General features: G+C 40.0%; 1 protein-coding gene and 1 long non-coding RNA gene across 4 annotated transcripts in view; one reads left to right on the top strand and one right to left on the bottom strand.

The window, feature by feature from the left end:
* LOC129146497 (uncharacterized) overlaps positions 1-1,889 on the bottom strand; it is a 314,133-nt gene extending 312,244 nt beyond the window's left edge. Inside the window, exon 1 of the long non-coding RNA XR_008553309.1 lies at positions 1,743-1,889. This is a non-coding gene — a long non-coding RNA (uncharacterized LOC129146497). The remainder of the gene's footprint in view (positions 1-1,742) is intronic.
* A 948-nt stretch (positions 1,890-2,837) lies between these two features.
* Positions 2,838-14,223, top strand: part of PRDM1 (PR/SET domain 1) — a 107,664-nt gene continuing 96,278 nt past the window's right edge. Inside the window, exons 1-2 of one of the 3 annotated variants that reach the window (XM_054699065.1) lie at positions 2,838-2,861; positions 2,955-3,031. The gene's annotated coding sequence lies outside the window, so the exon portion shown is untranslated. Of the gene's footprint in view, positions 2,862-2,954; positions 3,032-3,273; positions 3,348-3,581; positions 3,624-14,223 lie in introns of those variants that run through there. The other 2 variants (XM_054699066.1, XM_054699067.1) reach the window with 2 other exon arrangements.

Raw genomic sequence — 14,223 nt, forward strand, 5'->3', positions numbered from 1 at the left:
ATAAAGAAACTGTGGTGTGGTGAGCAGCTTAGATATTTATCTGGTAAGTAAGGGGAAGTCATTAAAGGTGAGTGGCATGTTCAGATCTGCTTTTTAGATAAGTCACTCAAGGGACAGGATTTGAAGGGAATGATAACAGCAGTCTTCAGGTATGAGGCTGCTGCTGCAAATGAGCTAGACAGCAAGGCAAGGGAGGCCGAAAGTATAGCAGTGGGAACCAGAAAGGAAGGGAAGGGATATATTTGAGGCATAAGTAGAAGGTAAAATCAGGCAGTTATAAAGTAGAGGGAGAGAGAAACAGAAGATTCAAGGGTGACTCCTACATTAGCAGTACCAGCGACTAGGGGGTTGAGTTCAGTGATCTAGAATGTGAAGAAGGAGAGGTGGGTGGTCATGTGTTCAGCTCCACATAAATCCAAATACGGTGTCCCAGTTTCATTTGTGGAAAAGGAAGTTTGGAACTCTGAGGTATTCTTTCTTCCTAGTTGATAATTACACTAATTTTAAAGGGAAAACAACTTTCATTTCAAACATCCAAATTACTTCCCAAAACATCACGGATTAAAAAATAGCAACGTTTCTTAAGATTTTATGTATCTGATTGGTATATAATTCCCCCTCCCCAGAAAGTCAAAAGAACGTGACTTTTTTGTTATTTAACTGATTCTTGCTCCAGACTTCACCATTTGCTGGAGATTTCCAGCTAAATGCCCAGAGAGAATAATAATCTCTTTCCTCCACATCCCCCTCCCTAAAGTTACCATGTTTGGTTGCAAAATAACCAGTGGTACAATACAAAGACCATACCCTTTCATTTTGTAAAAGTGTAAGGGGGGAGCTGAAGGAATTCAAAGGCAATCGTATATATTCAATACAAATTTGAGGAAATACTTTCAAAATGACATGTAATTAGTTAGTGGAAGTTACTATCACAACAGACTATTGAAGCAATTTGCTTTGTAAGTTTTCCCCTCTCCCTAATCAAACCTCTAAATAAACCTCTATATAAAGCATGGAAGAAAGAACAATACCATATCATCACTTTAAATAATAAGTAAGAGGATGTGTAAATTGTTTAATTTCAATAACAACGGCAATTTATTAAAAATTTATTCTCTATACCCTGGGACCTAGCAAATCAGTCACTTGAAAATTCGTGGTATGTAGTAGCTTATGTAAATAAAAGACCAGAGAATATGTTAAGCCCACCTTAATGATCAGAAAATTGTCTTCACTGTGTTACTAATAATTGTTTTCAATATTCTGGTATATTTTCTTTCTTGAAGGTAAATTTAGTATGTAGGACAGTGGGGAGAATACTTTTTACTTGGTAACAGTCACTGGCCGCGATCTTGGATATTCTGTGATAACAAGGGCTACGTGCCCAGGCACACATATTGGAGTGTTAGCTGGGCCCGGATTCACTAGCCTATACAGGAACTAGCAACAGAGTCCTCTCCTCCACTTTTGCTAAACTATTGATAATACCAGTCAAATTACCCACAGATCAGAGGTGAAACGGAAGCTATTGTCAATTTATTTTTTAAAGGACTCCTGTCTCCCAGGTTGCCATAACAAGCTAACTTTAGTGGCCTTTACTTTAACCTAAGAAACCATGCAGAAGACGTTCCTCCTCATAACCAAATCACCAAGCCTGGGAGCAGAAAGTGAAACACGGAATCATTTTTAAGGTTGATTGCACTGCGGGTTACTCTTGTAACTTCAAAGAATGTTTTGCTCACCTGCAGTTCAGTTTTACCCTGGTAACGGTTAAGACCCGTTTTCCAGTCTTCACCTTCCAGGCAGAGCAAAGATGGGGGCAGCCCCCCCTAGGATGCACATGCAACTTTTATTACTCTAGCATGTTCCCCTTTCGTGCGGGTCACTTTGAAAACATTTCTCTAACCACCCCCAGCCACCCCCTCCACGCTACCGCGCAGGTAAGCACCCGGGTGCAGAAAGTGAAAGTGGGCGCGCCGCGAGGCTGCAGCCGCGGAGCGTGCGCTGGGGCGGGGGGCGGGGCGCGGGGGGGGGGCCGCTGCACAGGCCACGTGACCCTCGGCCGCCCAATCCGCGCGGCGCGGCGCAGCGCGCTGTGACTCGGCCTGGGAAGCTCTTCTGTGTCAAGGAAAGTTGTGTTTTGGGCCGTGGCCGTTGAAACGCGGTGTAACGAGGGCTTTGCACCTTCTTGCGCTTCAGACCCCAGCCTGTGGACTTCGAGGGCAAACCCCCCTAACTCACTGTGTATAAATCACTTTCCTCTGCCGCTCCCTACTCAGTGGGCGGGAAGATTTCCTTTCAGGTGTAAGTTTCTTGGTGGGCCCTGAGCAGGATGGGGCCCCACTCTTGTTTTATTTGCCGAGGAGGAAACGAAGCTTGTCCTGCCCTCCATCATTCGAAACAGCAAATCTAAGTGATGCTTAAAAAGAGTTCAAAGCCTTTGGACCCTCAAGATGCGACCCGGGGAGGTCCGTCTGTCTGCAACTCTCCCAAGGTGGTGGAGGGGTCCTGTGGGTGGAACTGGGCACCTGGAAAACAGGGCAGATAAATGTGGTGGTCCGTCTTTTTTTTTTTTAATTTCTAGAGACTCTGAATGTTTTTCTCCCCACTGGAGTCGTTATGTTTAATTCAGTATCTTAAACAGTTTATTTGAAAGACCCAAAGTCCTAACTTAGATAAGACTCTACCCTTTCAAAGATTTTGGGAGACTAAACTGTGGCTCTTGGTTTTTACCCCCAGTAGCTACCACGGAACAAAAGCTTGCTTTCCTAAACTCAATAACAATAGAACTGGTTTAAGCCACCTCTGAGTAGGCAACCCCCACCCCTGAAGCCCTCCTTCACACTCCAACCTGCCCCTAGGTAAGTTTGTGTAATCAGAGACTGATTGTAGCTGCATTGCCGTTTCTCCCCGGGAAAGCTTAGTTTGCATTCATCAATGTTGCTTTTTTCTAGGTTTATCTAGAGGAGCAGAGGATGCCACTCGGAAGATAGCTGGGTTCTTGGCTCCACTTCTGGAGCGGGCTGCACAGGTGTGCGGGTTCTGAAGGCCATGAGGGGGTGGCGTTACAGGGTCTCTAAAACGTTATGTTGCTCTGTTAGGATATAGATTTTTCAAAAGTGCAGTGGCAAATATTCAGGCTAGAAATTTAGTGAAGAGAATCCAGCCTAGAATTAGGGATAAAGCGAGCAGTGGTTTGGGGTTCTGCTACTGCCTAATCTGTAAACAAAGGCAAGTTGATGGTTCTCTCGAGGCATTAACTAGGCGGTATTTTAAAGCGGGGTAGAAAGAGGGACAGTAGGACAGATCATTCCAGCTTGAAGGCTAGCATTCCGAGTCACCCACTGGTAAGGATAAATGAAATACAGAATCGGATACACCGTATTTTTTGAATGTTGACTCTATCTTTTCCGAATTTATGAAAAGCGAAGGAGGGGCACCAGGAGGGCTACGTTGCTTGACCTAGAGCAGGATACTTCATTAGTCATCAGTCACTTAAAAACTGCGCCCAAAGTTTTCAAAAGCGCTGGGACGGTGGTGAGGGGGGCGAGGAGTGGGTCTCACAGCTGGCCTGTGGCGGTCGCCGGCAGGAGTCGATCGCCGTGGGAGGCCCGTGGGGCAAGGTAAGAAGCCGCGAAAGGGGGGCCCGGCTCAGGACAGGCTCTCCCCCAGGGTCTTGTTGAAGAAGCACATTCCACGGTGACTTCTCCTGAGCTCAGCGTTTATGCAATAAGCTGTTCTCGGTTGGACCACACTAGCCTAAATTGCGTAATTAAAAGAGAGAAAAAAAAAAATCCTACTGCGACGCTTCCGCTGGAAAAAGAACGGGAACGTGTGACTGAGCGGGGACGTGTGATGGAGCAGAGATAACTTCTTTATTGGGCACCTTCTCCGCGCTCGGACGCTTTTCTTTAAAGTTGCTCAGCCAAAAAAAGGGCGGGCGAGATGGGGGGGGGTGTGCAGGGGGGAGGCAATGAGAATGGCCGAGCTGTTGTCTTCATTTGGACTTGATGTGAGGAAAGAACTAGGGGTCCTGACATCTGGTCGTGAGGACTTTCGAAATAGGTTTTAGAGTTCGTCATTGTGTCTCGACGTCTGCGGGGCTCCTGGAGAAGGGGGTGGTGCGGACCAAGCGTGCAAAGAAATCCTGGCCAAGATGTCTTTGCCGTCACAAGCTTGCCGTCTGTCATTTCCTCAGCGTAGCTTTTTCCTAGGAGCAGATTTCGCGGCATGGATGGCTGCGTTATAAATTCCTAAGTCTCGCCGGTGCGCCAGTCTCAGGCTGCGTAGGGGTGACCCCCTGGCGTCGGGACCCCGGGACCGCTTGTCGCGCGAGCCTCCTAAAACCTCGGGGTGCCCTGACCGCTTGAGCTGTCTCCTCCGGGAGAGGGAAGGGCCCCCTTTTTTAAAATTAATATTTTATTTTATATAATTCTTACATCATTTTTCATTTTTGCACAATGTAGGCATTTTCATTTTGGTTATATTCCTCATACATTTGCACCCCCTCTTATTCTGACCCTAGTCCTTCCTCTCCCCTTCCCTTCCCCCCCCCCAAGTGTGTCTCTGGTTTATAGTTGCTTGTTGATTTTGATTATTACTTTGTATTAATTAGTCTTTTTCCTGGTCCCTTATTTAGGTTTTCTAAATTCCTGCTATGAGTGAGACCATCCGGTATTTTTCTTTTTCTTTCTGACTTATTTCGCTGAGCATGATCGAAGGGCTCCCTATTTGGAGCGCGCTTTTCCTCTCTCCCAGCCCTCCGCTAACTCCAACCCACGGTCGCGCAGAACCCCCTCCCGGGCCTGAAAGCCGGGGAGGTGAGCCGTGTTCCAACGCCACGAAGTAACAATCAGAGCTTGTAGCCCCGTCTCATCCACCTTCCCCCACCTTCTCGCTCCACCTTCTTTTAGGTCCTGGTTTCAGCCAAGTGTGTAGGTTACACTTGTGCGCAAGAGGGGCTAAGCAGGTGCCAGCTAGGGGCACCCAGCCAGTGTGGCCACGTTCTCCTCCGGGTCAGGACACGAACCACCGAAGCGCTCTTCCCTGGGATAACTTGGTTGGTCAAGTCTCCTACCCCCTTTCGACCCTCCGGGGACGCTCCCGGAGGGGGGTTGTTTCTTTTTCCCCTTTTTCTTTTTTAGCGGAACCATCTGGGAATTTTTTTTTTCTCTTAGTTATAACATTTTTGATACATGTATAAACGAACACAATATTTTTAAATGGAAGAAGGAGAAAAAGAAAAGGTCTGACTCGGAGGTGTTTTTACATAGTAATCAATATCCAAACTACCACTGCAGGGCAGAGGAAGAGCATTTCAGAAGAGTTGGTTGGGGAAAACCTTTAGCTGGAATGCAGTTAATAGGAAAAACACAAGTGGGAAAAATCGTAAAGTGCACAGTAAATGCACGATACGGATGATCCCAGAAGTTCTGATCCCGCTGAAAGACTTGTGAAGAAACATTCTATTATTTAGTTGTTTTCTCAGTATTACATCTCCCTTGGAATTAAACTATTTTTTTTTTTTTCACCAGCCAACTAGATTTGGTTCCTTAATTAGGAAGCACAATGAAGTTTCTAACAGCTGTAGTCAGCCAGGAACTCTGATCCAAGATATTAAGTATAGCTAATTTTAGGAGACCTCTTTAGTTTATAAGGCCTGAAATTAAAATATGATGTTTTTAAACATCGTGGTACAAAAACACAGGGAAACATATTTGTTCCAGAGTCTTGCAGAGACACCATTTTCTTGCTCTGTGTTGAGAAAGGCTACAGTAGGATATGGCCCCTTTTCTCTCTCATGCCAATACATCCTTATTCAGACTTTATTTCTTTGTGATCAATGACATCTTAGAAAATGCAACTTTAAAATATTTCCTGATCCTGATTTCTAAAAGTCAGTAAAACAAGTGAAATCCTTGAAATAGAACATGATATCCTGAATAGATCTCACAACACTTTCTCCTAACTTGAGTTTTAATAAGGAATATGCTTAAGTGGCTATTAATCTAAATATGCTTTTAAAATAGTTATAACTTACTCTGAATGTTGCCAAGCTTCTAGTACCCCCAAAATATAAGCATAAAGATCAAATTCTCTATTACCATTGGGAGATACATGTGATAATCAGTGCTTCTGCCTGGTAAAGTGAAAAATTAATGAAATATTTAACATTTCAAAACTGAATATAAAATTAAGACAAATTATTAAATGTGATGTCCAAATTTATCCAGTTCTTAGTTCTTATGGTATCATGTCTTTTAAACTTTATAGCAGTCAGTTTAAAATGTGTTACTGAAAATTATCTGTTTCCTAAGTATTGGAGAGTTAAGATGTTTTCTATAGCATTCAGCCCCTCCCCTGACCAAAAACTATGGTTTGGACTGTATTTTAATGTACACCGTGTTGTGAAATCTATTTGGTTTGGGACTAACTTCAGCCTGTGTGCGAGAACAACTTTAGTAGATCTTTATGGCTATTTTAAACAAAAGTTTTTTAAATATAAAGACTAAGGGAATTGCAAAGTGAAGTCTATCTTCTTCAGAGCCCTGTATCCATTTCAGGCTTGGGGCTCATTAAGTACCTCTCATTTTATAGGGATACCATCTCCTAAAGGGAGACAGGGCTGATCTTGTATCTCCTTTTGTCATAGTGGGGCTAGAATCCTGTGTTTCTTACACGGATTAAATGTTTATGACAAACAGACTATCTCCTGGGTTGGAGTCACATCATCAGCATTTTAGTTTGCTACATCGAAGCAAATAAGAAAACAAATGCTGCCCTTAAAAACACTACTGTTTATTTCTCTGCTGTTTTTATAACTGATTCTTTCACTTACCAGCCCTGCACTATTCACTTACACTATAAATTTATAGCCTGCTTTGGAGTTCTGAGCAGTAAAAAATCTTAATGGACAATCTAATTTAAATGACAAATTATATTGAGCACATACTATAAGGGGTGGGGTGAAAATTAGAAGTCAAGGAACCCAGTGCTTACAAATAAAAATGCCTCGCAAGTAAGCGCAGTACTAGGGTAGCTCATGTTACTTTCCCTGAAAAATATTTTAATAGTAATAGTTTTCATTTTGCCCTAAGTAACTTCATTCTCCTAGATGTCTAACTTATTTTTGAACTTTGTCATATATCATGGAAAGCCTGAAAGTGTGGGCCAGGATTATAATTTTTTAAATCTTTTCTCTGTTCCCTTTTCCATGCTAGAATATTTGCTAAATAGCAAACTTTTAATCCTTTGTAAACAAAATGACTTATTTGTTCTATAAAACTAATGACATTTCTCAATGGCACTTGATTAAGAATCTTACTGTATTTGAAACAATTCAGTTTATTCTCCATAACTGGTTAGAAGTGATGATACTACATTTAGGACTAAAGTTATGAAGTTCCCTAAGTACGGCTATCAATCCACTTAATAAACCTTTTTTAATGGAAGTAGACTGGAGAAGGTGTCCTTGAAAAGCTTGTTCTCTCCACATTTATAAAAGATTTTGAAGTATGTCTTTGCCTGTTAAATATTGTAAAATAGTTGGAGGCATTACAAACTACTAGAAATTACTGGAAAATAACTAAAAGGAAAGCTCTCCAGCATTTTTAGTGGGCATATGGAAGAGAACTGAAAGAGTATGCATGGAAAAAAGGGACCCATACCGTCTATTTCAGGAGTATTCCATCGTTTGGGAGTTAAATGTGTTGCCTTCTTGCTCTTCAAAAGTGTACCTTAATTCAAAGGATTTTCCCCCCAAGATTTTAGGCACATTTGCGTGTAACTTTTTAACAGTTCTGTAAACAAAGTTGTTTGTTGTAAGCAATGGAAGGCTTTGTACAACAAGTGTCTTTCAGCAGTTGCCTGAGTAAAAAGTATGTGGGGTTTTCCCTAATGTAATTTTAAATATGGTTGGTTCTATGAATTCTAATACAATCTGTGGATTATGTATGAACAATAAAGCATGTGTGTTAAATATTACCAGGGAAGAAAAAAAATATTTTGTTTCTTTTGACTGGAACACTTTAAACTTTAGTAATGCTGAGGATCACTGCTTTAAAAAAAGATCAGTGCATATAGTATTTATTCACATCTGACAACTAAAAGTCAATGTTTTATAACTAATTCACTTAGTAAAATGGTACTGTATGCTCAAACAGAATTAAAATACACTGGCTGTTAGGGTTTAGAAATAGTCTTGGAAAACTGTGCGTTGGTTGATTTCTATTTTATAAAAATATATAATTATAAAATGTAAATATTTGAATCTGAATTGCATTTAAAGTATCTGAATTATACTTTGAATATCAAACTGGGCTCATATTTGTTGCCAAACATTAACCCTTTTTTTATTTTTTAAATTAAAATAGTACTTAAGAGACACACTTGAAAAAAGCTTTTTAGAATACTTTAGAATACTAGAATACTATAAATAAATATTTTGTCACTGACATGAATTCATCTAAAAGATGTAACATTTTGGTTGATAATTTTAGACTGTAAATGAACCCCAGAGTAAAATGGATGTATTGAGCAGTTTCCTTCTGTATCTTTGAAAATTTTGCTTTACTTGGATTTTTACTTCTCCCAGGATTGCTGGTCGCAGTCTCTTCCACATTTAGAGAAATCAGTCAGTCCATCTAATTTAAAATAAGATGGCATTAATTCTTAACTTTTCTCAGTTCTTCCTTCTCAGTCTTTATCAGCCCAAGGACTATTGGTCAACTCTAATCAAAAGGAAACTTTAACATTTACAGTTCTGCTTCTGCTAGTCAGGCAACATCTACAACAAGGGATGATGACAAATCTCTCTAGCTATAGCTTTGCATTAGGGTTTTTTCAGCCAAATTTAGAAACCAAATTGTGATTCATTAGAACAAAATTTGTGTATAAAAATGACACATAGTGCTTTTATTTGCACTAAACTGGAGTGAGGCACCAGCTTCCCAGAAAGTATCAGAGCTAGAGAGAAGGGTAGATAGAGCGCTGTACCTGGGAAACCAGAGAGACATGCCCTTTCATACTTTCGCCATTTGGAACATTTTCCTTCAGGTCTTTCTTGCCTGCTCTGCTCATCAAAATACTAGCTGCTGCTGAGGGTTCATTGTCGACTTGCGTACTAGGCAATCTTCTGTTAGGCCAGTGGCAATCCTTCTGTGAATGTCTCTTACATGTGTCAGCATTTCTGTCACTTACCTTGTGTTGAGTCCTCTTGGACTTGAGTGCCATTATGTGATGGGTTCAAATGTTCTAGAATAGGACTTTCCATCTCTTACCTCAAGTGATGTGGCTCAGGGCCTTGATGCAGTAGAAATAAACTTGGACCCAACAAACTTATGTTACTTTTGTACTAACAAATAATTTCCCTATTTGTTAAATATAGGAAATTAAGATGAAATAATATTTGAAAAAAATATTCAACTTAAATCCGGGAGTTTCAGAGTATTTTTTAGAATACTCTCACTTTTGCCATTTTTGAAATAGCTTAAAATTTGGACCTTTTATGTATATATTTCAACGTACCAAGAATTATAGAGAATAATACAAACCAATATTTATCTTCAGTGTATTTATCTTTGTATCTAAATCCAGGACACATTAAAACCATCTTTGCTTAAGCTTTTTAAAATACATACATTTTTAATGTTAAAGTCTCCTGTGTACTCTCTCCATGTCTTTTTTTTTTTTTTAAAGATTTATTTATTGATGCATACCAGAGGTGTCGGGTGTGAGAGGATTCACCAGAGACAGAGTGGGGAGCAGAACAGGCAGATTGACTGAAATACACTGCTGAGGGGAGCAGCGGGCGAGACAGGAGAGGTCCACTGCACCATGTGGGTTGCTCCCTGGCTGGGGATAGAACTCATGCTGCAGTAGCTACGGATAGCTTCATAGGTTGCGTCTTAACCCCTTGCACCACCACAGAGGCCCCATCTTTCCATCTCTTTTCCTCTTTCTAACCAAGCTTATTTCCATGCTAGGTTATAGACCTAATACATTTGTATGTATTCATGGTATTGTTTTGCTCATTTAAAAGAAACTATCAGTAACATCCCACACTATACATATATTCTTTTTCATTTATTTTTTTTTATTATTTTTTATTTATTTATACAAGCACTGGGTACAGTCAGAAGCGCGGGAGGGTGAGAGAATTCACCAGAGCCAGAGCGGGGAGCAGAGCAGGCAGAAGGGCCGAAGTCCACTGCTGAGGGGGAGCAGCGGGTGGCAGGAGAGGTCTGTGTGCCTTGTGGGATTCTCCTCCAGTGGCCGGGGAGCAGCAGAGGCTGCGGGCAGCTTCGCAACCCAGCACTCAACCGCTGCGCCACCGGGGAGGCCCCTACATATATTCTTTTTAACAAAATTTTTTAGCGGTACCCACACCACACCAATATATGGGACTTTTGTCTATCCTGTTATCAATGCCATAGTAGTTCACTAATGGACACGCCAGCATTGATTTATGTATTTTGTTGTATTTGTTATTTCAAATGATACTATTGTGAAATTCTCATACATGCCTCCTTGTTTGTAGGTTGTCTCTCTAAAGTACTACAAAAGAATAGAATTGTGGGGCCATAGACTACACCTATTTTCACTAAATTACTTTCAAATGGTTGCATCAATTTACACTGCTACTAGCAGTAGGCAGGGGTTCCTATTACAATTGTATTTGTCATCAACTTTTGATAAGGTCAGATTTTCAAATATTTTCTTTCTTCAGATGGGTATAAGATGGTGACGCATCGTTGCTTTAAGTTCTGTTTCCCTAACTGCTAGTGAGATGAACTTCTTTGCACTGTTTGTTAGCTGTCTGGATTTCCTCTCCTGTAAATTGCTCCTTCCTATCCTTTGCTCGTTTTTTCAGTTTGGGTGGTTGGTTATCTTACTGATTTATCATTCATCTTTCTATTCTGGGTTCTAATTCCATATTGGTTATGTTTGCTTTAAAACTATTTTCCTGATTTAAGTTAATCAGGCATTACTGTCTTTAAAAATGCATGTTTTATTTTACTTTATTGAGATATATTGACATATAACATTGTATTCATTTTTGGTGTACAATATGGTGATTTTCATTATGTATATAATGTAAAATTATCACCACAATAAATTTAGTTAGCATCTGTTACCCCACATATTTGATAATTTTTTTCTTGTGATGAGAACTTTTAGATCTATCATAGCAATGTTCAAATATGTAATACTTTATCATTTACTATAGTCATCATGCTGTTAATTATATGCCAAGTACTTTTTCTTTTTCTTTTTTTTAGAGATTTATTTTATTTATTTATTCATATTAAGAGCTGGGGTGTACAGGGAAGGGGGTGGTGAGGATCCACCAGAGACAGAGTGGGAAGCAAAACAGGCAGATTGAGGGAAATACACTGCTGAGGGGAGCAGCAGGAAAGACAGGAGAGGTCTGCTGAGCCATGTGGGTAGCTCCCTGGCTGGGGATCTAACTCCTGCTGCTGTGGCTGCGGGTAGCTTCATAGTGCTGAGACTTGGAGACTTAACCTCTTGTGCTACCAGGGAGGCCCCAAAGACTGATTTTTCCCTCCCTCCCTCCCTCCCTCTCCCTCCCTCTCTCTCCCTCTCTCTCCCTCCCTCTGTCCTTGCCTATTTAATTATGCATACAAGAGCAGGGGTACAGGCCAGAGGGGTGTGTGTGTGGGGGGTGGGGTGGGGGAGGTGTGTGTGTGAGAGGATTCATCAGAGACAGAGCAGGGAACAGAACAGGCAGATTGACCAAAGTACATTGCTGAGGGGAGCAGCAGGAGAGTCAGGAGAGGTCTGCTGCGCCATGTGGGTTGCTCCCTGCCTGTCAGGGGATCAAACTCATGCTGCAGAGGCTGGTGACAGCTTCATAGGTTGCGTCTTAATAACCCCTTGCACCACCAGGGAGGCCCAGGACTTATTTTTCTAAAAACAAATTTGTACCTCTTGACCATATTCACCTGTTTCACACATATGTATCATCTACCTCTGTCAACTCCCATTATGTTCTCTGTATCTATGAGTTTGGTTTTATTTTAGATCCCGCATATTGAGAATTTTGTTTTTAATACGTGAAATATATTCATATTTCCATTAGTGTATGCTTTCGATGATTAAAAGTCCTCCTTAGTCTGAAGTCATAGGTATGTTTACCCTTATTTTCTTCTAAATTTCATTAGGTTTTTCTTTGTCTTTACCATACCTAAAATGTATTTTTTTGTTTGATATGAGATAGAAATCTGTTTTTCCTCCCTCATTATTTAATTGTCCAAACACCATTTATTAAATAGCCCATTCTGTCCTTACACTTTTATAATGTCACCTCCATTATATATAGGATTCATATATACATCTTTTCTTTTCATTAGTCTGTCAGCCTATTCTTGTACCACTACAGTGCAGAGTAATTTTCTTTATGTCTTGACTTCTGTCATGGTAAGTCCCTAATTGTGTTTTTTAAAAACGTCTGTTATCTTCGCCTTTTTGCTCTTCCTTTGGATTTTAGGTCAGGACGTATTCTTTTTACAAAGTGGAAATTAGATTACAACATTTTGAGGGTATGCTAATATTCATAAATAACTTTCTGTGGAATTTCAAGCTGGAATATTAATTTAATATATTTCCTAATTTGGGGTTTTTCATTAAAATGCATATGTAGTTCATTTTAAACTACAAATGTGCTGCTGCATTTTGCTGTCCTGAATTTTGGAAGAGAGCTGAAAAAGCTAATTTTGTTTTTTGAAAAACTGAGAGTTTGGCTAAGCTGTAGGTGTTTGGTTGCAAAAAAAAAAAAAGAGGGTTTTTGTTTTCTTAAGTAGCATTTGAATTGCGATGTGGAGGTAAGGCCAGGTAATCGCTTTCTTTTCTCCTTTTGTCCTCAAGTTGAGACAGAACAATGGGTGTTATTTGAGAGCTGCCCTTCTAACCTTTGCTGCTCTTAAAATGCCTTCAGGTCATCACAAGTTTCTTGGTGGCGTTTTAATTTTTTATTTAATGTTTAACTTCTCAGAGAATTGCTTAGAAACATTTACCTTGTTGAGCTGCATGGAAATGGTTAGATAATGGTGTCTATTAGTGATGATAAGAGATTTCATAACCTGTTTACTCTGGGGATTGAGTAAAAATAGTATTGTCAACATTTTATAATGGAAAATTTGCTTTGATTTCTTTCATATTTAAGCATCTAGTAATGGAAATTCATTTAAATATTAAAAATAAGATATCTAGGGCACCAATTTTTAAAATGCATTCTACTTTGTACAAAATTAGAAAATACTTTGGCTCATCCACACTGAGTATGAATTTGCATTATAGTTGTTTCATTGCAATTTTGCTTTTCTCATTTATCTCATTACCTTTGTTTACTAGAAGAAGAAATGATATTTAAGACATTCATTTATACCATAAATTCTATAATTTACCACCATTGGGCCCTGGTATTTCTGTGTATATCTACAGAGAGTACAGTTTCTGGCTCATAGTCTTGATTTTTCTCAATTTCTCATCCATTTTCTGTTATGAACTTTACTTGGCCAGACTCCTCAGCTGTGTGTGGCCAAGGGGGGGAAAATTGAAACAGTTAACCATTCTTTTTTGGGTCCTTCAACAGAATTACATATTATGGTGTTTGGGAGTTTTTACTTTATTATAATGCAATGGTTTTAGTTTGTGGTTATTTTTTGTTCTTCCTCTTTTTATGTTAGTGTGTTTATTACAAGTTAGTAAAGTAGGATATGCCTACTCAGAGAATTCATTTACAGATACACATAGGAATATATAGTTGGAATTGAAGATAGTTGCTCATTTATTCATTCACTGATCAGACATATATATATAGATGTTATGAATAGAGTAACCAGATCATATGCTGTCCAAAGCAGGACACTGTTAATGAAAGGAAGCATTAGGAATAGCAAACACAAACCAGGGTCTTCCCTGGCAAACCATCAGGGGCTCAGTATAGGGTATCTTGCTTCCTATAATCAGGAAGCTTTTTAATAACCTAGTTAATTCTCAGGATGAGAAAGGAAGGCAAAGAGTTGATTAGAAGGAAGGGAGAAGCCTCTGTATAGGCCCTGTTCCTATTAATGTAAAACAAACACCCAGAGACTGCAGGTTTATTGGGTGCTAAGTGTGCCTTGACTGTAGGTGGCTGGTTTCACTGAATTGGCATACCCGTTTTGGTCTGGCTTTTCTTGGAATGGTATCTCTACTTTGCTT

The sequence above is a fragment of the Talpa occidentalis genome, unplaced genomic scaffold (genome assembly GCF_014898055.3).
Source record: "Talpa occidentalis isolate TD23 unplaced genomic scaffold, MPIMG_talOcc4v2.1 talOcc4.2, whole genome shotgun sequence".
In the NCBI taxonomy this organism is placed as follows: Eukaryota; Metazoa; Chordata; class Mammalia; order Eulipotyphla; family Talpidae; genus Talpa; species Talpa occidentalis.